At 44.1% G+C, this 25,521-nt stretch overlaps 1 long non-coding RNA gene across 1 annotated transcript; it reads left to right on the forward strand.

Moving 5' to 3' along the window:
* Positions 1–3,817: 3,817 nt before the first annotated feature.
* On the forward strand, positions 3,818–22,118 carry LOC118890583. Its single transcript, XR_005018766.1, has 4 exons — positions 3,818–3,999; positions 16,108–16,192; positions 18,941–19,028; positions 21,948–22,118. It is a non-coding gene; the product is annotated as an uncharacterized LOC118890583 (long non-coding RNA).
* The last annotated feature ends 3,403 nt before the right edge of the window (positions 22,119–25,521 follow it).

Here is a 25,521-nt window from a genome sequence, read left to right on the forward strand (position 1 = left end):
CTGCGTGGCCTTCAGCTCTGCAAGTCCGGAAACACGTGGGCGCTCCAGGGTGCTCCACCTGCCCCCACTAATGAAGTCCACCAGAGGCCCTCGCTTATGCTCCATGCCAAGTTCCATTTATGATGGAAGCCGTCCCCCAGTGCCCCATACCCAGAGACCTAGTTCCCAGTGTCAGGACGCTTGCAAAGCTGAAATGCTTGCTTTGAGGTTGCTTGGTGAGTGTGGACTTGGAACCAGAGAGAGGAAAGTCTCAAGAAGGTCATTACCCAAGCCCTGGGAAAGCTCTGTGAGCCTTCTTGGTCCCATTCCTGAACCACCTCTCTGGGGCTGAGAATATCCATGTGTCTCAGATCTGTGTCCCCCTGCCCAGGATGAACCTGGAATAGCTCTGAGACTTTTCACTTTTCATCTCCATTCATGATAACCTTGCCTAGGCTTTGGACACCATAACAAAAATCAAGTTAGTTTTCAGTTTAGTCTGTATGATAGAAATCACTTATCTTTGTGAGTGTTTTTTTCACACTTAGAGTTCTGGGGAACTGTTACCTGTTACCCTATATATCACCTGTCCTACCTTCTTCCAGAAAGGCAAAGAGTGGGCTTATATGTCTAAATGAACAGCAAAGTAAAGATCAGAAACTACACAGATATAGGGGAGAACATTATACCTGTCACCAGGGAGGAAACTGTTTCTAAGAGTGTGAATAGGATGCTTTCTGAGCTTCCTAGCAGACCAGGCACCGAAGAAAACACATGGAGGGTTCTGATTTGAATAATGCAATTGATTCACACTTCTGGAGTTTTAAAGGGCAATCGGGAGTTAGGTAAGCACAAGGGATCTGTTTGTTTTTATGGAGTTGTATTGGGTTGGCCAAAAGGTTCGTTCGGTTTTTTCCATAAGATGGCTCTAGTAGCACTTAGCTGTCTTTAACTTCATTTGAAACAATTTTGTTAGATTGTATGTGACAGCTGTCATATCAGCGTGCATTTAAAAAGAGACTTATCAAAATTGGTGAATTTTTGTATAGCCATTTTAATGTTGAAGAGGGATGAAAAAAGCAACATTTTCGGTATATTATGCTTTATTATTTCAAGAAAGGTAAAAATGCAACTGAAACACAAAAAATGATTTGTGCAGTGTATGGAAAAGGTTCAGTGACTGATCAAACATGTCAAAAGTGGTTCGTGAAGTTTCGTGCTGGAGATTTCTCGCTGGACGATGCTCCATGGTCAGGTAGACCAGTTGAAGTTGATAGCGATCCAATCCAGACATTAATTGAGAACAATCAACGTTATACCACGAGGAAGATAGCCGACATACTCAAAAAAATACCCAAATCAAGTGTTGAAAATCATTTGCACCAGCTTGGTTATGTGAATTGCTTTGATGTTTGGGTTCCATATAAGTTAAGCGAAAAAACCTTCTTGACCGTACTTCTGCATGCAATTCTCTACTTAAATGTAATGAAAACGTTCTGTTTATAAAACAAATTGTGACAAGCGATGAAAAGTGGATACTGTACAATAATGTGGAACAGAAGAGATCGTGGGGCAAGCAAAATGAACCACCAACAACCACATCAAAGGCTGGTCTTCATCCAAAGAAGGTGATGTTGAGTATATGGTGGGATTGGAAGGGAGTCCTCTATTATGAGCTCCTTTCGGAAAACCAAACGATTAATTCCAGCAAGTACTGCTCCCAATTAGACCAACTGAAAGCAGTACTCGACAAAAAGCGTCCAGAATTAGTCAACAGAAAACTCATAATCTTCCATCAGGATAACGCAAGACCGCATGTTTCTTTGATGACCAGGCAGAAACTGTTACAGCTTGGCTGGGAAGTTCTGATTCATCCACAGTATTCACCAGACATTGCATGTTCGGATTTCCATTTATTTCAGTCTTTACAAAATTCTCTTAATGGAAAAAATTTCAATTCCCTGGAAGACTGTAAAAGGCATCTGGAACAGTTCTTTGCTCAAAACGATAAAAAGTTTTGGGAAGATGGAATTATGAAGTTGCCTGAAAAATGGCAGAAGGTAGTGGAACAAAAGGGTGAATATGTTGTTCAATAAAGTTCTTGGTGAAAATGAAAAATGTGTCTTTTATTTTTACTTAAAAACTGAAGGCACTTTTTGGCCAACCCAATATTAGCAAACAGTTGTGAAGTTTTCATTTCAAACACTTTACTAATAAAAACAGTGAGAAGTCTCATTTTGTGTGAAGGAGCCTCATAAACACAAAATCTGCATCTGTTAGGAACTGCGAGTGATCTTCCCCTGCACAAGGCAACTAGTGTGCAAGGTTTCCACAGTTCAATTCAACAAACATTTATTGAGCATCTACTATGTGTCAGACCATGTTAGGCCTTGAGAATACAAAATTGTATAAAGTATGATGCCATCCCTCAAGAACTCATGGTCTAGCTGGAAAGGGGACAAAGAAGTGAACAGTAGCACTGCAGTTGGACTCAGATGAGCATTGGGGGCTGCAGGACCCCTTGGTCCACCTTTGTTGGTGGGGATTCCAGGAAGTCTTGGAGGAGGTAAACTCTGAGCCAAGCCTTGCAAAAGGATTTCAGGTCTAGTCTGCTTGCCAAGTCTCCCCATCTAACAGAGTGGTCCTGAGTTTTCAAAAATCCTTGACTCAAAAGAGGGTCATGGCATTCAGACACTTCAAGCACCAGACCACCCCCTATGTCAGAGGAGAAAAAATCCACAGCCTGGTCTCCTTTCCTGTAGCAAAGAACCTGTTGGTCAGAAAGGTTGGGAATGAAGGCTCACCCGAACTGCTGGCCAGCCAGAGAAGCATACAAACACTTCGGATTGCTTCCTTACTCCCAAATTAGATGCTTGCAGTACTGAAGCCATGCTCACTGCACAAAATTTTCCCTAGGGACTCGTGGGCTTTCCAGTCTTTCCAGCATTTGGGGCTCATCGCTGGATAAGAAGAGCAGGAGGCCTGGGTCAAGTCCGGCCTCTACCCACCAACAACTGGTTTGTGATCAAGTACCCATCAATTTCTTCTTTTGTAAAATGAGAGCACTGCTCTGGGAGATTGTAGTCCATGATTCTATCCTGTCAAAGTGGGAGTTAGGCAGTTGCTAGAATGCGAGGAAACCTGGAGTATCCCGTATTAGTATGTGGGTTCTCCTACAGGCAGAGGTTCCTGGACTGCAATGCTGCTCTGAGCTCTCGGTGGGGGGGGGGGGGGGGGGGGGGGTGCAACACTGAAGTTGCAGTTGGAGCCCTGGATCTGATTTTCATCTCTGTTCACCAACCAGCTGTGTGACCTTGTGGGCGCCACCTAATTACTTCCCAGGGAAAATGTGGGACAGATGATCACTAGCATTCCACAGTAAATTCGGGCTTGAGAAACTCATCCACTGAGATGCAGGACAAAACTCGTTCAAATACACGATTAAAGTACGTGGGAAATGAGTGCGATCTGCCAGGTACCTAGGAAAGGCTGAAGACACCAGCTAAACCTCAGCGATGCAGCAAAGGTCAGCGCAGAAAACCAGTACTTTGGCTGGCTGAGAGGCACACTCAAGTCTTTGTCAGAAAGCAGAATTTTCCTTCTGAGGTATCTGTTGTTTGAAGAGAAGCCCTCAAGACTCGAAGACGAGGTTAAGAACTCAAACCGCCTTCCATCTAGGGGCGGGGCCCGCGCAATTTTCCCGAGCTCTAATGGAAGGGGAGGGTCCGGCGCGGCGGCAGCAGCCAACGAGAGAGTAACCCGATGAAGTCATGGAGTTCCTCAGCGCTTCATTGGCGGATCCCCGAGGCGCCGGCGCAGACTGCAAGGCGGGTTGGCCAGTGGCAGCTGGGCGCCCGAGATGCAGGAATGGCAGGGCGAGTCTGCAAACTTCTGCCCAGCTTTTATTTACCCTAAGGGGAGAATCACGCGATGAGAGCGTCTCTTCTTGAAGGGAGAAATGAAAATACCCGGAAAAAAGACCTCTTACCCACCCCAAAGGCTGGATTTACTCATCCTGAGGTAACGCGCATTTCTTTGGTGAAAGTGGAAAGTTTGTTTTGTTTTAATCCAAACACACTGATTAATTAACCACTTTAACCGTTTAGTGATACTGAACAAACATCCCTTGGCTGGTCACCTTTTATTTCCCCATGGTGACACTCAAGGTTGGGAACAAAGACATTTCTGACGTTTTGAAACATTTAAAAACCGTGATTCTCAAACCGTGGTGTACAGAGGGATCCAGAATGTAGGTTGCACACACCGAGCCCCACCCCCTGTTTCCAGTCCTTCTGACTCTGGAACCTGCAGATTGAAGAAACTGGGAGGGCCAGGAATGTGGACCCCACTTTGGGAACCAAGCATTTGAGCGTCATCAGAGCTTGTTACAAATGCAAATTCTCAGACTCTGCCCCTCCAGACCTACTGAATCAGAAACTCTGAGGTCTAGCCCTCTGTGTTTTAACAAGTCCTCCAGGTGGTTCTGATGCACCTTCAAGTTTGAGAATGGCTTTAAATCAACTCCTCATGACCCTTGAGACTGCTTCAGAACAATCTGAAGAGTTACCCTGCAGTCTATTCACTCCTGCACTCCCAGACTCTTAGGCCTATCTGGGGGCCTGTAGTCCAGTCCCTCTGGGGTAGGTAATTTTGGATGCCTGCCCTGTTCTCACCATGGAACTCCAGGCTCCTCACCAGGGCTCCTAGCAGCTGCCATGGTTTTGCCTACAAGTAATTGGACCAGAGATGCACCTGTGACAGTGCTTTCCTAGAATTGATTGAGATGGATTCTGTGAGTGACTAGACCCTAAGGGTGAGCATGGTACCCAAGGGCAGCCCTGTTCTGCCATATGGCCTGGGGAGCAGAGGAAACTGGTCTGCAGAAGGAAGAAGAGGAGTGAAGCAGACACATAGGTCCAGAGATGGGGGGTGGAAAGAGAATCCAGTCCTAGAAGCCCTCCAGGCCCTGCACTACCAGCCTCTGCCTACTTCTCAGACTTAGGCCGCTGGCTCTGGCTCACGGGACTCCGTTAGCTGAAGAAAAGATCACTTTCCCAACCTACCTGAGGCCCTGCTGCCTTCCAGCCTTTAGGTAGCAGGTGATTCCTCAGCCTGTATTCTCTGATAACAAACACCCCTCCTGACTGACCCATGTGGATTCCTGAGATTTGCCACCCAGGGACTCTTGAGGGATTCAGCTTTGTTTTACAGACAAGGAAACTGAGACCCAAGTGACCTGCCCACGGTTATGTGAGCACTAAGCTTGCAGGCCACTGCTGCATCCCCAGGGGACTCACCCTCATGACCTTGGGTCACAGCCCAGGGCTCTCACAGGAAAGCAGTCAGGTCAACCTCAGGCCTTTTCGCCTCCTCTTACAAGCTTTTAATAAATCAGTTTCATTTTCAAAATACTGCCCAGAATAGTCTATGGTCGGCAGAAAGATGCTGACAGCACTGTCTATTCTAGGAAGTTATTTTATTTTCTGATGAACTACAGTGGCAATGGACGGTTTGAATGTCTGTTGCTGAAGGAGCTTGACAGATGTTACACTGGTCCTCACCCCACCCAGATTTCTTTTTTAAGATGTAAAATGATATGATCTAGTAATTCCACTTCTGGGTATTTATCTGAAGAAAATGAAAACACTAATTCAAAAAGATAGGTGCACCCCTTGTTCATTGCAGCATTATTTACAATAATAACCAAGACATGGAAACAGCCTGTGTCCACACACAGATGAATAAAGAAAATAAGAAAATGCAAGATATATGTGTGTGTTATATATTATATATATATAAATATTACTGAGCCATAAAAAAGAATGAAATCCTGCCATTTGCAACAACATGACTGCACCTTGAGGGCATTGTGCTAAGTGAGATAAGTCAGACAGAGAAAGACAAATACCATATGATCTCATATGTGGAGTCTAAAACAAAACAAAACAAACTCATAGATACAGAGAACAGATCGGTGGTTGCCAGAGGCCAGGGGTGGGGTTGGGAGAAATGGGAAAGGGGGTCAAACAGTATAAATTCCCAGTTATAAAATCAGCTATGGGATGTAATGTATGGCATGGTGACTGAAGTTAATATTGTTTGTATATTTGAAAGTAGCTAAGAGTAAATCTTTTTTTTTAACATCTTTATTGGAGTATAATTGCTTTACAATGTTGTGTTAGTTTCTGCTTTATAACAAAGTGAATCAGCTATACGTATACATATGTCCCCATATCTCCTCCCTCTTGCCTCTCCCTCCCACCCTCCCCATCCCACCCCTCTAGGTGGTCACAAAGCACCGAGCTGATCTCCCTATGCTATGCGGCTGCTTCCCACTAGCTATCTATTTTACATTTGGTAGTGTACATATGTCCATGCCACTCTCTCACTTCGTCCCAGCTTACCCTTCCCCCTCCCCGTGTCCTCAAGTCCATTCTCTACGTCTGCGTCTTTATTCCTGTCCTGCACCTAGGTTCTTCAGAACCATTTTTTTTTTTAGATTCTATATATATGTGTTAGCATACGGTATTTGTTTTTCTCTTTCTGACTTACTTCACTAAGAGAGTAAATCTTAAAAGTTCTCATCATACGAAAAAAGTTCTCATCAGTACTTTGCCTGAGTGACTTTTACCAAACTCAGAGATCGTGCTGGTCAGGGAAGGCAGGGGGAAAAAAGAATAGAATTACTAGCTGCCCTTACTCCTGAGAGGCAGAACAACCATTTTTCATGTCTTATGGCCACCTGGGATCTTTATGTCCCGTCCTGTATTGGGGGAATTCCCCGCCTGATGAGGCGGAACCCTCCTCCCACTGGAGAGGCTGAAGATGCCAGGCGCTCACTGTGCCAGACTCCCTCGTGGCTACAATGAAGGTGGGTAACAGCTCTGCCAGGCAGACACCACTCAGAGTCCAGGGGCGGCTGCTTCCGGATTCAGTTGAGGTTGCTCTGGCAGCTGCGGGTGGAGTTGGCCCAGGTGCACCTGGGTGCCAACCCAGCAGCGGCTCCCAGAGATTGTGAACCACCTGAGATTAATTCCATTTCTGCCTAAATCAGCCAGAGTTGGTTTCTGTGGCTTTTAACGGTGAACAGGACTGATGGATGAGGCTTCCCAAAGGAGGGCCAGACACTGGCGGGGCTAGACAGGGGGCAGGTGCCCAGGTAGAAGAAAATGGCATTCGAGCAGGGAGAGGTGCTGCGGCACACTGTCCTTCAGACCGAGTCACACATTGTGCGGAGGGAAGCGAGTCACATTGCAGGTCACAGCATCCTCCAGCTCCTCACGGGGGTTACAAAGGGTCACAGGAATCATGAACGGGCTGGAGGGTTTTCCTGCAAGTCTGGCTTCTTTCTCTTTGATGCTTTCTGAGCTTTTCACTCAAGAATGCTGGGCTTTTCCTTTGTGGAAGAGGAGATTGGGTTAGGAGGGGAAGGTTAGACTTCCTGAGCCTCTGCACAGGCAGCTTATCGGGTTTGACTGGGGAGCCTCAGGGTGTTCCCCCGCTTCCAACGCCAAAAGTTAAATCCTTCACCTAAAGTGTTATTTAACTAGGGGTGGATTTCCTTCCTTCCTCACTCCCTCCGTCCCTCCCTCCCTCTCTCTCTCCCCTTCTTCCTTCTTTCCTTCCTTCCCCCCTTCCTTCCTTCCTTCCTTCCCTCCTTCCCTCCTTCCCTCCTTCCCTCCTTCCTTTCTATCTGTATAGCTGATTTACAATATTGTGTTAGTTTCAGGTGTACAGCATAGTGATTCCGGTGTTTGCTTTTTTGCAGATTATATTCCATTATGGGTTATTACAAGATATTAGATATAATTCCCTGTGCTATACAGTAAATCCTTGTTGCTTATCTATTTTATGTATAGCAGTTTGTATCTGTTAACCCCATACTCCTAATTTGTCTCTCCCCCCTGCTCCCCTTTGGTAACCATAAGTTTGTTTTCTGTGTCTGTGAGTCTCTCTCTGTTTTGTATGTAGATGCATTTGTATTATTTGTTAGATTCCACATATAAGTGATACCATATAGTATTTCTCTTTCTTTGTTTGACTTATTTCAGTCAGCATAATATTCTATGGGTCCATCCATGTTGCTGCAAATGGCAAGATTTCATTCTTTTTTATGGCTGAGTAATATTGCATTGTATATACTTACCTCATCTCTTTTTTTTTTTTGATTGTGCTATCTTATTCTTTTTTAAATTTATTTTTTATTGAAGTATAGTTGAACTACAATGTTGTGTTAATTACTGCTATACAGCAAAGTGACTCAGTTATACATATACATACATTCTTTTTCATGGATATTGAATATAGTTCCCAGTGCTATACAGTAGGGCCTTGTTTATCCCTTCTACATATACCATTTCACATCTGCGAATCCCAAACTCCCAATACAACCCTCTCCCTCCCCTCTCCCCCTTGGCAACCATCAGTCTATTATCTATGTCCCTGATTCTGTTTCTGTTTCACAGATAGGTTCATTTGTGTCATATTTTAGATTCCACATATAAGTGATATCATATGGTATTTGTCTTTCTCTTTCAGACTTACTTCACTTAGTATGATAATCTCTAGTTGCATCCATGTTGCTGAAAATGGCATTATTTTGTTCTTCTTTATGACTGAGTAGTATTCCATTGTATATATATACCACATATTCTTTATCCATTCATCTGTTGATGGACACAGGTTACTTCCATGTCTTGGCTATTGTAAATAGTGTTGCTATGAATACTGGGGTGCATGTATCTTTCTGAATTAGAGTTTTTAGTTTTTTCAGATATATACCCAGGAGTGGGATTGCCAGATCATATGGTAGCTCTCTTTTTAGTTTTTTAAGGAACTTCCATACTATTTTCCAACTGGCGGCACATTACATTCCCACCAACAGTGTAGGAGGGTTCCCTTTTCTCCATACCCCTTCCAGCATTTATTATTTGTAGACTTTTTGATGATAGCCATTCTGACCAATGAGGTGATACCTCATTGTGGTTTTGATTTGCATTTCTCTAATACTTAGTGATGTTGAGCATATTTTCATGTGCTTACTGGCCATTTGTATGGCTTCTTTGGAGAAATGTCTATTTAGGTTTCTGCCCATTTTTTGATTGGGTTGTTTGGTTTTTTTCAATATTGAGCTGTATGAGCTGTTTGTATATTTTGGAAATTAATTCCTTGTCGGTTTCATCGTTTGCAAATATTTTCTCCCATTCTGTAGGTTGTCTTTTTGTTTTGTTGATGGTTTCCTCTGCTGTGCAAAAGCTTGTAAGTTTGATTAGGTCCCATTTGTTTATTTTTGATCTTATTTCTTTTGCTTTGAGAGACTGATCTAAGAAAATATTTCTACAGTTTATGTCTCAGAATGTTCACCCATGTTCTCTTCTAGGAGTTTTATGGTGTCATGTCTTACATTTAGGTCTTTAAACCATTTTGTGTTCATTTTTGTATATGTTGTGAGGGAATGTTCTAATTTCATTAATTTACATGTAGCTGTCCAGCTTTTTCAACACCACTAGAAGGGATTGTCTTTTCTCCATTGTATATTCTTGCCTTCTTTGTTGTTAATTGACCATAGGTGCATGGATTTATTTCTGGGCTTTCTATCCTGTTCCACTGATTTATATTTCTGTTTTTGTGCCAGTACCATATTGTCTTGATTACTGTAGCTTTGTAGTGTAGTCTGAAGTCAGGGAGTCTGATTCCTCCAGCTCCATTTTTTTCCCTCAACCCTGCTTTGGCTATTTGGGGTCTTTTGTGTCTCCATACAAATTTTAAGACTTTTTTGTTCTAGTTCTGTAAAAAATGCCACTGGTAATTTGATAGGGATTGCATTAAATCTATAGATTGCTCTGGGTAGTATGGCCATTTTAATAATATTAATTCTTCCAATCCAAAAGCACAGGATATCTTTCCATTTCTTTGAATCATCTTCATTTTCCTGTATCAATGTTTTCTAGTTTTCAGCATATAGGTCTTTTACCTCCTTGGTTAAGTTTATTCCTAGGTGTTTATTTTTTTGATGTAATTTTAAATGGTTTTTCTTTTTTTTTTTTTACTTTCTCTTTCTGATATTTCATTATTAGTGTAAAGAAACACAACAGATTTCTGTATATTAATCTTGCACCCTGCTACCTTGCTGAATTCATTTATTAGTTCTAATAGTTTTTGTGTGTAGACTTTAGGGTTTTCTATATAGAGTATCATGTCATCTGCAAACAGTGACAGTTTTACCTCTTCCCTTCCAGTTTGGATACCTTTTATTTCTTTTTCTTGCCTGATTGCTGTGGCTAAGACTTCCAATACTATGTTGAATAGAAGCGGTAAGAGTGGGCATCCTTGTCTTGTTCCTGAATTTAGTGGACAGGCTTTCAGCTTTTCACTGTTGAATATTATGCTGGCTGTGGGTTTGTTGTAAATGTTGAGATGTGTTCCCTCTGTACTCACTTTGGTGAGAATTTTTATCATGAATGGATGTTGGATTTTGTCAAATGTTTTTTATGCATCTATTGAGATGATTGATCATTGTGGGTTTTCTCTTTCCTTTTGTTAATGGGGTGTATCACATTGATTGATTTGTGTATGTTGAACCATCCTTGGGACCCTGGAATGAATCCACCTTGATCATGGTGTATGATCCTTTTTATGTATCGTTGGATTCGGGTTGCTAATATTTTGTCAAGGATTTTTGCTCCTATATTCATCAAATATATTGGCCTGTCATTTTCTTTTTGTGTAGTGTCTTTGTCTGGTTTTGGTATCAGGTGATGGTGGCCTCATAGAATAAATTTGGAATAGTTTGACAAGGATAGGTATAAGTTCTTTGTAGTATGTTTTGTAGAGTTCCCCAGTGAAGCCATCTGGTCCTGGACTTTTGTTTGCAGGGAGTTTTGTAAAATTACAGATTCTACTTCACTTCTAGTGATCAGTCTGTTCAAATTATCTATTTCTTCTTGACTCGGTCTTGGCAGACTGTATGTTTCTGGAAACTTGTCCATTTCTTCTAGGTTGTCCAATTTGTTGGCATATAACAGTTCACAGTATTCTCTTATGATTTTTTGTATTTCTCTGGTATCAGTTGTTATTTCCCCTCTTTCATTTCTTATTTTGTTTATTTGGATCCTCTCTCTTTTCTTCTTGATGAGCCTGGCTAGAGGTTTGTTGACTTTGTTTATATTTTTAAAAAAACAGCTCTTGGTTTTATTGATCTTTTCTATTTTTTTATCTCTATTTTATTTATTTCTTCTCTGACCTTTATTATTTCTTTCCTTTTGCTGACTTTAAGTTTTGTTTGTTCTTCTTTTTCTAATTCTTTTAGGTGATAGGTTAGGTTGTTAATTTGAGATTTTTATTGTTTCTTGAGGAAGGCCTGTATTGCTATGAACTTCCCTCTTTGAACTGCTTTTGCTTCAGGGGTGGGTTTTCTTTTTACAAGGAAAGATATAGATTAAAATAACACCCCCCTGCCCCAGCACAGCTGTTAATATTTATGCCTTTGATGGGAGCAACAAATTCCAGTGGAATGGGCCCTTGCAGCTCTGAGTGCATTAGAATGGGCTCCTGAGCCCAAGCCTCTGGGGGATGCCACCCCTGAGCAGCTGAGGGGCTCCTCTAGTGAGACTTCATCCAACATGGGGAGGCACTGATGCATACTGGGGGCCCAGAGATCAGGTCCTTTCTTGGGAGCAGAGTTTGAGCAAGCAATGGGAATGGCTTAAGTACGTAGAGGAGGAAGAGGAGGGAAAGGCCTCCAGAAGGCAGGGGCAGAATCTGGCACCCCACAGACAGGCCTCTCTCCCCTGCTCTCAGGGACTGGGCTGTGGGTCTGTCATCTTATCCCTAACCCCAGTTTAAACCATCAACTTCCACACAGCCCTGTGTGCAGGTCCATGTGAACGAGCCCAGGAGGCATCTGCCCACACAGGGCGCTTACGGAGAACAATCTGGAAAGAGTGGAAGCAGGACAAGTTACCCCTGCAGCACTTACCATCCTGAGCACTCAAACCAGCATCTGTCACCTGCTCCCTTCTGCAGATCGTCTGCTCAGTGTGCCCACTTCTCACTGCGTCCCTGCCTGGTGGGCTGTGGAGTCCCTGGCACTACAGGCCATGCCTTAGTCCTCCACACATCCCCCGGACACCCAGCTGCCCACGGCTCCACAGGCACTCATCAGTTCTCCCACCCATGCAATGTGGGTGTCTTTGGAGAGCCCCCAAAGGAAGGAGAAGGGAAACCCCTGACGAACTACACCTCCCTCTTCACCAGGCTCATCTCCTTCCCCAAGAGGAAGGAGCAGTTGGGATTTCCAACTCACTCCTTTGTCAGTTTTTCTTACACTTTGTGTTTTTACTATAACAGGTATCCACAATCCCTCTCCTGTTAGAGGCATTTGGATATGTATTTGCTTCTCTGAACAGGCTATGAGTCCCAGAAAGGCCAGGACTGTGTCTTGGTCACCTCAACATCCCCCCCACCCCACCCCATCATCTGGCATATGGCTGGCATGCTGTAGTTTTTGAATAAAGGAACAGTCATTGAATGGAATTGTCATGCTGAGGGCACCTACTATAATGTCTGTGTAGTGTGTTGGAATGTGTGATCTTTTTTAAAAAGTTTAAGATATAAATCACAGCACAGAGTCTCAGTTTAAAGTATACAATTCAATAGTTAATATATTGATAGAGTTATGCAACCACCACAGCAATCAATTTTAGAACATGTCACCCCAAAAACAAACCTTGGACCCATTAGCAGTCACTCCCAGCCCCTCCCCCTGCCAGCCCTGGAAAATACTAATCCATTTTCTGTCTCTATAGATTTTATTCTGGCCATTTCATATAAATGGAAACATACAATATATGGTCTTTTATAACCAGCTTCTTTGACTTAGCATAATGTTGTCAGGGTTCCTCCACAGTGTAGCATGTATCAGTACTTCATTCAGTTTTATGGTTGAATAATGTTCCATTGTGTGGAGACCACATTTTATTCATCCACTTGTCAGTTGTGTTCCCACTTCTTAGCTATTGTGAACGATGTTGCTATGTTCATTTGTGTGCACATTTTTGTGTGGACATAATTTTCGTTTTGCTTAGGTATATACGTAGGAGTGGAATTGCTGGCTCATATGGTAACTCTATATTTAACCTTTTGAGGAATTGTCAAACTCTTTTCCAAAACAGCTGAACCATTTTACATTCTCACCAACAATGTATGAGGGTTCTAATTTCTCTGCATCCTTGCCAACACTTGTTATTATTTGTCTTTTTAATTTTAGCCATCCTAGTGTATGTGAAGTGGCTAAGGATGTTGAGCAACTTTTCATGTGCTTATTGACCATTTGTTTATCTTCTTCAGAGAATTCAGATCCTTTGCCCATTTTAAAATTGGGTTATTTTTCCTTTTAATAATTGAGTTGTCATTATTCTTTATATATTCTAAATACAATTCTCTTAGCAGATATATGATTTGCAAATATTTTCTCCTATTCTGTGGGTTGTCTTTTCACCTTCTTTGTAGTGTCCTTTGAAGTGCAAATGTTTTTAATTTCAATGAAATTGAATTTATCTAATTTTTCCTTCTGTTACTTCTGCTTTTGGTATTGTACTTAAGACACCATTGCCTAATCAAAGGTCATGAAGATTTGCATCCATGTTTTCTTCTAAGAATTCTGTAGTTTTAGCCCTTATGATTAGGTCTGTGATCCATTTTGAATTAATTTTTGTATATGGTGTGACGTAGGGGTCCAAATTCATTCTTTTGCATGTGATATCCAGTTGTTACAGCACCATTTATTAAAAAGACTATTCTTTCCTTCTTTGAATGATATTAGCACCCTTATCAAGAAAAGTGTTTATTTCTGAACTCTGATATTTATTCTGTAGATCTCTATGCCTATTCCTATGTCAGTATCACACCCTCTTGGTTACTGTAGCTTTATAGTAACTTTTGAAGTTGGGAAATGTGAGTTCTTAATGTTGTTCTTCTTTTACAAGATTGTTTCAATCATTGAGGGTCTTTTGCATTTTCACATTAAAATTTGGATCAGTCTGTCCATTTCTGCAAAAACCGGCAGCTGGGATTTTGATAGGGATTGTGTTGAATCTGTACATCAGTTTGGTGAGTATAGACATCTTAAGAATGTGAAGTCTCATCCTGTCTACTTCACCTCGTCCCTTGTCTCTGCAGAGTTGCTATTGTTTGAAAGAGGCCAGAGAGCTGGATTTACTGAGCTCCTGAAATCAGAGAAGAGCTTTGCTTTTTCTCTAGAAACCCTTGGGGATCAAGGCTCAGCTCCTGGCAGGATCATCTTCTGCATGATCGCTGTAATTCCTGGGCCCCAATCTGGATGCAGTTTCTCAGGACTTCTTTCCACCCCAGGCCTGATCAGCAGATACTCCCAGCCAAGCCTCAGGAACCATCACCACATTAACAAACCAATTATAGGCTGGCTTCTACATGTGAGGTCACAAATGTTTTTGCAAGTCATTCAGGCAAACAATAACCCCAGCTGCTCTTTGAAGGGTATCAAAAAAGGCTTCTACCCAAAGGCCTTACCCTTCCTCCCCAACCGTCCTTAGAGATTCTCGCCTTGGGTAGGTGCCTTTTAACATGCCTGTGTGTCTGAAGATAATATATGAAGCTCCAATCTCCTAGTTCAAATTAGTTTCTTATCTTGCTTTCCCTTGCAGCTGGCAGGGAACTGTTCCCAGCAAAGTGAGGTGCCTCAGGAGGGCTGTGAGAGAAGCAAGGGATGGAGAGCAGAGCAGAGGCCCTGCCAGCCCAGGGAGGGGTGGGAGGGCGCCCAGGAGAAACTTCTTGACATCATGATTTTCTGAGACCAGGCCTGAATGAATTCATGGCCATTGAGAATGTCAGGGCTGGAGGGAAGTCCTCAGAGAGCAGAGGGTCAGACAGCACAGAGAAGGAGACCAGGTCAGGGCATCAAAAGGACACGTCTGCAGTCTGGAAGGAAGTGCCGGAGGTAAGACTTGAGCCCAGGGCTCCTACCTCTGTCCCTCTACGCTGCGCCTGCCTCGCTGCCGCAGACAGACAGACAGTTCCTTCCAGCTTCCTGAGTGTGGCCCCTGGGACAAAGCTGGATGCTGGTGACATGCAGTGGGGAGCTGACAGCTTAGTGGGGAAGAGACGCATTCATTCGATGGGTATGTGGTCATTTACTCATAACCGCTAGTTATATTAGGAAGGTGTGTGGGATGCTGAACTGGGCTCTTCAACCTAGCGAGGCGTCCGAGAAGGCTTCGTGAAGGCTGGCAGTGATCTGAAGGCCCTGGGCTGAGGGCGGGGAGCAGCAGCCGGGCAGGTGAAGGGCAGTGAGAGCCTGTCAGGAAGGGCTTGGGGAGTGCTAGGGGGAGAGCAGGAAGGCAGGGAGCACAGCGGGCCAGGGCCTGGTCTGCTGTGTGGTGGAGAGGGGGGCAGTGTCCCACGGAGCCCCGGGGCGTCTTCCAGGGAGCAGTTGGGAGACACAGAGGAGTTTCACTGGGAACGTGACCTGATCAGATTGGTCGTTGAGGGGACGTCCTCCTCTAAAATCTCTGAGCGTGGGCCCCACTGGAGCCCAGGCCCTCACCCAGGAGCTGACACCACCCGGGAGGACCTCTGGGGAGGCCGGCTGGCCGCGCCCTCCACAAGCAGATCGGTGTCCCTGGTGTAGAAACCAAAGCTCAGGCTTCTCTCATTCCCTTAAGAGGGGTAACATTTAAGCCTACTCTTCACCCTGAGCTTCAGGGAGTTTCCTCAGCTCCCAGAGACACTCTGGTCTGGCTGGAGACCCAAGACACCAGAGCACACGGGGGCATTTCTGGGCTGGCTGGCCCCTCACTTGTGCCTGGGAGGCAGAAGTACCATTTTCTCTCAGGCCTTCTTTCCACCTCTCCGAAGTCTCAGGAAAGCTACAGAGCCACCTTCTGACAAGGGCGGAGCACTCCAGCCAGCGTGATCCAGCCGCAAGGGCGGAGGATGCTGTTTAACAGACAAAATCAGCGCTGGGACCCGTCCCTTTGTCAAGAAGCTGGGTTCTGAATCACCCACGCTCCTCCTCTGTGGCCTATTCATTTGGGGTATCTGTATCCAAGGCTGGGAATGATGTCTGTCTTTCTCTCTCTCTCTCTCTCTTAGGAAAATTTCTAAACAAACAAACAAAACAAACAAACATGATTTCCAGGGTGGAGCTATCTCTGAGGGTCTTTCTACTAGACTATGGGTAAGTCAATTAACCTTTCTGAGCCTCACTTTTCTTGTAAATATTTCTTGACCCCAAAGTATCTCAGAGTAGGAGTGTCTGGACACCCCATCCTGGTCAGCAGCCAATTGTACAGAGTCCAGAAACTCAACTGCATTGAGGCCCTGGGCCTCCCAGGTCATCCAGTAGGTTTCACTGGGAGGGTTTCACGTGCATGCAGAGGAATGGGCCCTGAGCTTCAGAGGGGGCTGTCCGTCTCCGTGACATCACAGAGCAGCTCAGAGCCCAGCCTAAAACCTCAGGAAACATTCATGTATCAAAGGACAGTCATCAGGGAATAGGGTATTGTTCACTTGTTTGAAGTCTTTTTTTTCAAAGTGCCTTTGGAAAGAAAACTATAAAACTGCGTGACGACTCAGGAGTTTGCCAGTTATTCGTTCATGCTTCTGGCAATAGTCTGAGTCTGATCTTTAGCTATTTAACACGTAAGAAGCAGACGGTGTTTGTAAGTGCAAACAGTGGTCTTTGAGAGAAAGGAGGAAAGCTTGTTATTTCACACGTGGCCCATGATGCGCAGATCAGCTTGCTCCCGTGAGGGCTGGGTCGCCCCGATGAAGATTCCTCAGGGAGAATGTATGGCCCCTAATTACAGTGGCTACACAATCACTTCTCCAAAAGGAAGGTGCGCTAACGGTCGGGAGAACGGATGCAACCTTTGACTGAGACAGTGAGTCATATTCTTTCAAGCTGGGAAGGGAAAGACCGTGGGCTCGAGCGTCAATAGACTGATGAATCAACACAACTTTGCTGCAGTTTGCATTCCTTTCTTTCTCACGGATGGAAATTAATATCTGGCATCCGTTGAGCCTTTTTTCAAACTTCATCTCAGAATAAAACCCTCATTGTTGGATGCAGTGTCTTGACAGTAAATGGCAAAATTATTCCATTATTCTGCACCACCATAGATAATCACTCCACCCGGGGCAGGAGGTGAAGGTGTGGGGAGTGAAAAGGAGCTTCCGGGATCAAGTGGCCTTAGAAGCACAAAGCCAGTTTGATATGCTTAATCCTTGCCACTTTCCCTGAGAGTACAAAAATGTTTTGAACTGCCAGAAGGCACTTTGCAAGGATCTGCATTTCCATTTTTCTTCTTGATTTTATTGACTTCAAGTCCATGAGTAGTTATTAAGCAGCTGCTGAGTATTCAGGATGCTGCTGAATCCCTTCGCTCCCTCCGCCCTGCTTTTCACCCCGCCCCCTACACATTAGTATAGGATGCCCCGCACGGTGGGACTCACTGATGGATTCAGTTCCACAGGTCACTCGTTCTGCAGGTCCACGAACCCCAAAGGCCTGATGGCTTGCATGAGCGAGCGCACACAGCTCCTTGAACTGAACTTTGTACTGTATACTCACTCACCCTCGGGATCATCTGGCTTAAAATTTTAATCCCTGGGTGGCCTCCTCTCACCATCCATTGTGCTCAGGGCGGACTGTCTCCCTTACCAGCTGTTCAGGGAATGTTTTGAAACCAGTTCTAACAAGGTACCAGCGTGCAAGTCTGCTGCTCGTGGCGCTCCCTCTTACTGCAGCTCTGTTCCTCTCTGCCGGGTTTTGTCATCAAGAACGGACTGCTGGGAGGGATAAATTGGGAGATTGGGATTGACATATACACACTACTGTATATCAAATAGATAACTATAAGGACCTACTGTATAGCACAAGGAACTCTTCTCAGTACTGTGTAATGACCTACATGGGAAAAGAATCTAAAAAAGAGTGGATATATGTATACATATAACTGATCCACTTTGCTGCACAGCAGAAACTAACACAACACTTTAAATCAATTATACTCCAGTGAAAATGAAAAACAAACAAACAAAAAGCAAATAAGATGCAGGCAACTCTGCAGTACAGATGTATCTTTGGGAAAGCAAAGGCCACTCAATAAAATTTACAGCCTATCATTAGAGCCAAAAAAAAAATGGACTGCTCTTTGCTGGTGGGACGAGGCCTACATTTTCCTTTAAAAAGTCATGAGGAAGTATTTCTGATATGCAGAAAGGCATAGGAAATGCTATAGTTGACACCTGTGTGCTGCCACTAAGCTCAAGAAAGAAAACATCAGAAATACAACCGCAGCCTCCTGCTTAAAGAGCCCCAAACACTAAAGTAGAGCTTGGCAACTTGCTCATATGCTTGGGATCAACAGCAATTCATTGGGCCACAGTGAAACATAGCTTCTGTGTCTGATCTGGAAAGACACTGCAGAGTCGCTATGGGCCTAGGAGATTGCTAACAATTATTATCCCTATCACTGCATCTTTCTGCATCCAAAATGGGTCCTCAGCTGCAAGATCAACGTGGGCAGGCCAGTGTGTGGAGTTGGAATTTTGACTTCAGCCCACTGAGCCCCCTTCTCATCCTAATGATAACCACACTGTCAAGGTGAGGGGTGTTGTCAGGCCCAAATTATGAAGTAATGCCCAGGCCCACGACCTTCCCCTGTGCCCAGACCTCCTGCAGGGCCACCGTGCCCAGCTTCTTCAGGTCGTGCTGGCTCTTCCTACTGTAGGTGCCCTCTTCAAGCTGCGTGGTATATCATTGACCTTAGACCCTCCCTCAATATTTGTGATTAATCAATAACTACTAAAATTTTTGAGCACCCCAAATGTATCAGACATTTTATATAGGTATTACAGCATAAAGAATTACCGCAGTCTTCTGTGATGAAAGGATAACAATAACGTTATACCTATTTTGCAGGTGTGGAAACTGAGGCCCAGATGGGTTGGATCCTCCAGTGGTTGAAACACAGGCAGTACCGAAGGGTTGTACCAAACTTGCTGAGAAGGTAGGATTTTGAGGCATAGGTCTTCCCCAGACCTTCCACCACAGGCTGACTCTGTTTTCTTGCCAGGCTGGTCTATCCATTTATTTGGTTGTCTTTTAGCCACTCGTGGTCACACCACATTGTTCAGTGGAGGGACCCAGCATGGCCTTCATCTGGGTTTCCTGTGAGTTCCACTTCAGCACCAGCTGCAGCCTCAAACTACCACGAGGTGCAGTCTGGAAGAACTGACTACTGCTTTTGCTGAGCTGTATCACCTGCGACTATGAAAGTCTGGTAGAATAAACACATAATATTTACTAGAAACATCCATGGATGCTTTGCATATATTATTATCTTACAAACATGAGATTCTTGACTCAGTCCATGCATGTGGCTCAGCATCATTTGCAGCTGAACCTTCTGGAAAGTAAGCATGCAGACGGGCAGCAGCAAGCCAGAGCCACCATCTGGGTCATCAGGTGGCCCAAGGTTATCCCCTTCACCCCACACCTCTGCCTGGAGGCTTAGTCCCCAATCTTTGGCGTCACCTGGGGATTACTTCTTCTTTGTCTTATAAATAGTCAAACACATGCCTAGGTTAGCTATTAATCCCGGGAGCTTGCTCTGAGATTTCAGAATCATATCTTCCTCAGACTGAGCACACAGCACACAAAGCAGAGCTGACCAGAGTTAAAGGAGAAAAAAAAAAAACCCACAGGGCTTCCCTGGTGGCGCAGTGGTTGAGAGTCTGCCTGCCAATGCAGGGGACACGGGTTCGGGCCTTGGTCTGGGAGGATCCCACGTGCCGCGGAGCAAATAGGCCTGTGAGCCACTGAGCCTGCGCGTCTGGAGCCTGTGCTCCGCAACAGGAGAGGCCGCGGTGGCGGGAGGCCCGCGCACCGCGATGAGGAGTGGCCCCCGCTTGCCGCAATTGGAGAGGGCCCTCGCACAGAAACGAAGACCCAACACAGCCATAAATAAATAAACAAAAAAAAAAAAAATTAAAAAAAAAAACCCACAGAATGCCAAGCACAAGTCCAGTTTTGAGAGTGTGGCTGGATTTGAGAATTGATCAAAGAGGGAAGTGTGCTAAGAACAGCCCTCACCATGCAATCCTGTTTACATTATCCCGTATAATAGAAACCTGTTTATATTACCCCTCCTGCCATGGAAGACTCCACCGCTCTCTGCTCTCTAGTAATTCTTTGTGGCGAAAGGAAACTTCCTCCGTTTGGTCAGGAGGTTTCAGGGCCCAGAGAAAGGGAGGAGAAGGGGATAGGAATAGAGAACAAGGGATCCAGGGCAGGAGGATGGGCTGTAATTTATTTCCAAGAAGTAAAAAAGGATTAAGAGTACAGAAAGAGCTGTGCCACAGGGTCGGGAACACTGACGAACAGCCTTCCTTCTCAGCAAATTAAATTTCTATTGCTCTTTTTTATTTTTTATGCATCCAGTGTAAAACAAAGGCTTAGAAAAAAATGTCCTGCAGTTTTCAACTTGATGCAAAATATAAACAAACAAACACTGTACTGGACACAGCCCAGCTGCAGGGAATCCAAAAGGCAACCACCAACAAATGAAGCTTTACTCTTGGGCCTAATAAGGACCCAAGCTTCTAAGTTGAGGACACATTTATTTCACTCGCAAATTTTGGTTTTAGCTTGTTGAGCTCAAGAGCAAAATGTCTTGAGAAAAGCCCTCAGGGGCATTGATCCCAAGCAGGGCCACTCCTGGAGGCTGGTGGGAAGGGGGAGAGCTTTGCTCGTTTCTGGGAGCTCTGCACTGTTTTGTCCCTGGTTTTTAAAAGGAGTCTCCTATGTGTTGTGTTCATTGGTGTAAAGTAAAGCTTGTCTCACCCAAGGTAAGTAAAAAATAGATTCCCCGCCCCCCCCACCCAGATGCTGTGCACCACCATGGAGGAAGAAAGCAAGTGCTGGGAGAGCGTGTGCTCAGTAGGGAGACCAAGCAGTGGGGTCATGGCCAAACCCATGGTGGCTAGAGGTGGGCATGGGGTGTATGTTTCCTGTTGCTGCTGTAATAGCTATCATGGGCATAGTGGCTTAAAACAGCACAAGTTTAATTTTTATTGGTTCTTTTCAAAAACAGATTTATCGAGATATAATTCACACACTATACAATTCACCCCTTGAAGGCATACATTTCAGACGTTTTCAGTATATTCACAGATATGGACAACCATCACCATAGCCAGTTATAGAACACTGTCATTGCCTCAAAAAGAAACCCAGTACCCTTTAGCTTTCACTCCCTTATACCCCTAAACCCCCTGGTCCTAGGCAACCACGAATCTAGTTTCTGTCTGGGGCTGGGGACGATGGCTTGCTTCCCTCTAAGTGATGCCCCTGCTTTAGAGCTGAGCGTTTGGTGGGGCTGGGGGTGGGCAGTAGCCTCAGGTCTCCTAGGCTTGCCTCTCTCAGCATGGAACTCTGCCGCAGGAGTCCAGCAAGGCAATCAGGCCCTGATGCTCTCGATGCACCATGCCAGGGGTGGAGCCCCCATCCCACAAGTGTGGGCCAGGCAGAGGAACGAGGCCCCAGCTCCCATCTGCATGTCCCTCCAGAACTTGGCCTTGGCAACAGGAAGCTGGGGCAGGTTTAGAAATGCTGACATCTTGCCTCTCCTGGGAAGACAGCCCTCCGTCCAGGAGCTGGGGGAGAGGGAGCCCTGTGTTCTTGACTTCACCATTCTGGAGTGGAGTTTCTATCATGCTGAGCTGGAGGTCCGAAGTCCAAAATCAGTCTCACTGGTCTAAGTCAAAGTGTCAGCAGGGTCAGCACTTCTTGGAGGCTCTTGGGAGAATCCATTTCCTTGCCATTCTAGATACCACCTATATCCTTAGGCTTGTGGGCCCTTTCTCCATCTTCAAAGCCTGCAGCGTAGCGTCTTCTCTGCTCTCTGACCTCCTGCCTCTCTTATAAGGAACCTTGTGTTACATCGGGCCCACCTGATAATCCACGTTAATCTCCATCTCAAGACCAGGAAGTTGAGATTGGTTCAAGATGGAGGAGTAGAAGGATATGTGCTCACTCCTTCATGCGAGAGCACCGGAATCACAACTAACTGCTGAACAATCATCGACAAGAAGACACTGGAACTCACCAAAAAAGATACCCCACATCCAAAGACAAAGGAGAAGCCTCAATGAGATGGTAGGAGGGGTGCAATCACAATAAAATCAAATCTCATAACCGCTGGGTGGGTGACTCACAAACTGGAGAACAATTATACCACAGAAGTCCACACACTGTAGTGAAGGTTCTGAGTCCCACGTCAGGCTTCCCAACCTAGGGGTCTGGCAACGGGAGGGGGAATTCCCAGAGAATCAGACTTTGAAGGCTAGCGGGATTTGATTGCAGGACTTTGACAGGACTGGGGGAAACAGAGACTGAACTCTTGGAGGGCACACACAAAGTTGTGTGCGCATCAGGACACGGGGAAGGAGCAGTGACCCCCATAGGAGACTGAACCAGACCTACCTGCTAGTGTTGGAGGGTCTCCTGCAGAGGCGGGGGTGGCTGTGGCTCACCGTGGGGACAAGGACACTGGCAGCAGAAGTTCTGGGAAGTACTCCTTGGCATGAGCCCTCTCAGAGTCTGCCATTAGCCCCACCAAAGAGCCTGTAGCCTCCAGTGCTGGGTCGCCTCAGGCCAAACAACCAACAGTGGGGAAGTCAGCCCCACCCAACAGCAGACAAGCAGATTAAAGTTTTACTGAGCTCTGCTCACCAGAGCAACACCCAGCTCTACCCACCACCAGTCCCTTCCATCAGGAAGCTTGCACAAGCCTCTTAGATAGCCTCATCCAACAGAGGGCAGACAGCAGAAGCAAGAAGAACTAAAATCCTGCAGCCTGTGGAACAAAAACCACATTCACCAAAAGATAGACAAAATGAAAAGGCATAGAACTATGCACCAGATGAAGGAACAAGATAAAACGCCAGAAAAACAACTAAATGAAATGGAGATAGGCAATCTTCCAGAAAAAGAATTCAGAGTAATGATAGTGAAGATGATCCAGGACCTCGGAAAAAGAATGGAGGCAAAGATTGAGAAGATGCAAGAAATGTTTAACAAAGACCTAGAAGAATTAAAGAACAAACAAATAGAGATGAACAATGCAGTAACTGAAATGAGAAATACACTAGAAAGAATCAATAGCAGAATAACTGAAGCAGAAGAACAGATAAGTGACCTGGAAGACAGAATGGTGGAATTCACTGCTGTGGAACAGAATAAAGAAAAGAGAATGAAAAGAAATGAAGACAGCCTAAGAGACCTCTGGGATAGCATTAAACTCAACAACATTCACATTATAGGGGTCCCAGAAGGAGAAGAGAGAGAAAGGACCTGAGAAAATATTTGAAGAGATTATAGTCAAAAACTTCCCTAACATGGGAAAGGAAATAGCCACCCAAGTCCAGGAAGCACAGAGTCCCAGGCAGGATAAACCCAAGGAGAAACATGCCAAGACACATAATAATCAAATTGACAAAAATTAAAGACAAAGAAAAATTATTGAAAGCAGCAAGGGAAAAACAACAAATAACATACAAGGGAACTCCCATAAGGTTAACAGCTGATTTCTCAGCAGAAACTCCACAAGCCAGAAGGGAGTGGCATGATATATTTAAAGTGATGAAAACGAAGAACCTACAACCAAGATTACTCTACCTGGCAAGGATCTCATTCAGATTCGACAGAGAAATCAAAAGCTTTACAGACAAGCAAAAGCTAAGAGAATTCAGCACCACCCAACCAGCTCTACAACAAATGCTAAAGGAACTTCTCTAAGCAGGAAACACAAGAGAAGAAAAGGACCTACAAAAACAAACCCAAAACAATTAAGAAAATGGTCATAGGAAGATACATATTGATAATTACCTTAAATGTGAATGGATTAAATGCTCCAACCAAAAGACACAGGCTCGCTGAATGGATACAAAAACAAGACCCATATATATGCTGTCTACAAGACACCCACTTCAGACCTAGGGACACATACAGACTGAAAGTGAGGGGATGGAAAAAGATATTCCATGCAAATGGAAATCAAAAGAAAGCTGGAGTAGCAATACTCATATCAGATAAAATAGACTTTAAAATAAAGAATGTTACAAGAGACAAGGAAGGATACTACATAATGATCAAGGGATAAATCCAAGAAGAAGATATAACAATTATAAATATATATGCAGCCAACATAGGAGCACCTCAATACATAAGGCAAATGCTAACAGCTATAAAAGAGGAAATCAACAGTAACACAATAGTAGTGGGGGACTTTAACACCTCACTTACACCAATGGACAGATCGTCCAGACAGAAAATAAGAAAACACAAGCTTTATATGACACAATGGACGAGATAGATTTAATTGATATTTATAGGACATTCCATCCGAAAACAGCAGATTTACACTTTTTTCTCAAGTGCACACAGAACATTCTCCAGAATAGATCACATCTTGGGTCACACATCAAGCCTCAGTAAATTTAAGAATATTGAAATCATAACAAGCATCTTTTCTGACCACAATGCTATGAGATTAGAAGTAAATTACAGGGAAAAAAACATAAAAAACACAAACACATGGAGGCTAAACAATATGTTACTAAATAACCAAGAGATCACTGAAGAAATCAAAGAGGAAATAAAAAAATACTTAGAGACAAATGACAACAAATACACTATGATCCAAAACCTACGGGATGCAGCAAAAGCAGTTCTAAGAGGGAAGTTTAGAGCAATACAATCCTACCTCAAGAAACAAGAGAAATCTCAAATAAACAATCTAACCTCACACCTAGAAGAATTAGAGAAAGAAGAACAAACAAAACCCAAAGTTAGCAGAAGGAAAGAAATCATAAAGATCAGAGCAGAAATAAATGAAATAGAAACAAAAAAAACAGTAGCAAAGATCAATAAAACTAAAAGCTGGTTCTTTGAGAAGATAAACAAAATTGATAAACCATTAGCCAGACTCATCAAGAAAAAGAGGGAGAAGACTCAAATCAATAAAATTAGAAATGAAAAAGGAGAAGTTACAACAGACACCGCAGAAATACAAAGCATCGTAAGAGACTACTATAAGCAACTCTATGCCAATAAAATGCACAACCTGGAAGAAATGGACAAATTCTTAGAAAGGTATAACCTTCCAAGATTGAACCAGGAAGAAATAGAAACTATGAACAGACCAATCACAAGTAATGAAATTGAAACTGTGATTAAAAATCTCCCAACAAACAAAAGTCCAGGACCAGATGGCTTCACAGGTGAATTCTATCAAACATTTAGAGAAGAGCTAACACCCAACCTTAAACTCTTCCAAAAAATTGCAGGGAAGGAGCACTCCCAAACTCATTCTATGAGGCCACCATCACCCTGATACCAAAACCAGACAAAGATACTACTAAAAAAGAAAATTACAGACTAATATCACTGATGAATATAGATGCAGAAATTCTCAACAAAATACTAGCAAACAGAATCCA

This window comes from Balaenoptera musculus, chromosome 2 (assembly GCF_009873245.2).
Source record: "Balaenoptera musculus isolate JJ_BM4_2016_0621 chromosome 2, mBalMus1.pri.v3, whole genome shotgun sequence".
In the NCBI taxonomy this organism is placed as follows: Eukaryota; Metazoa; Chordata; class Mammalia; order Artiodactyla; family Balaenopteridae; genus Balaenoptera; species Balaenoptera musculus.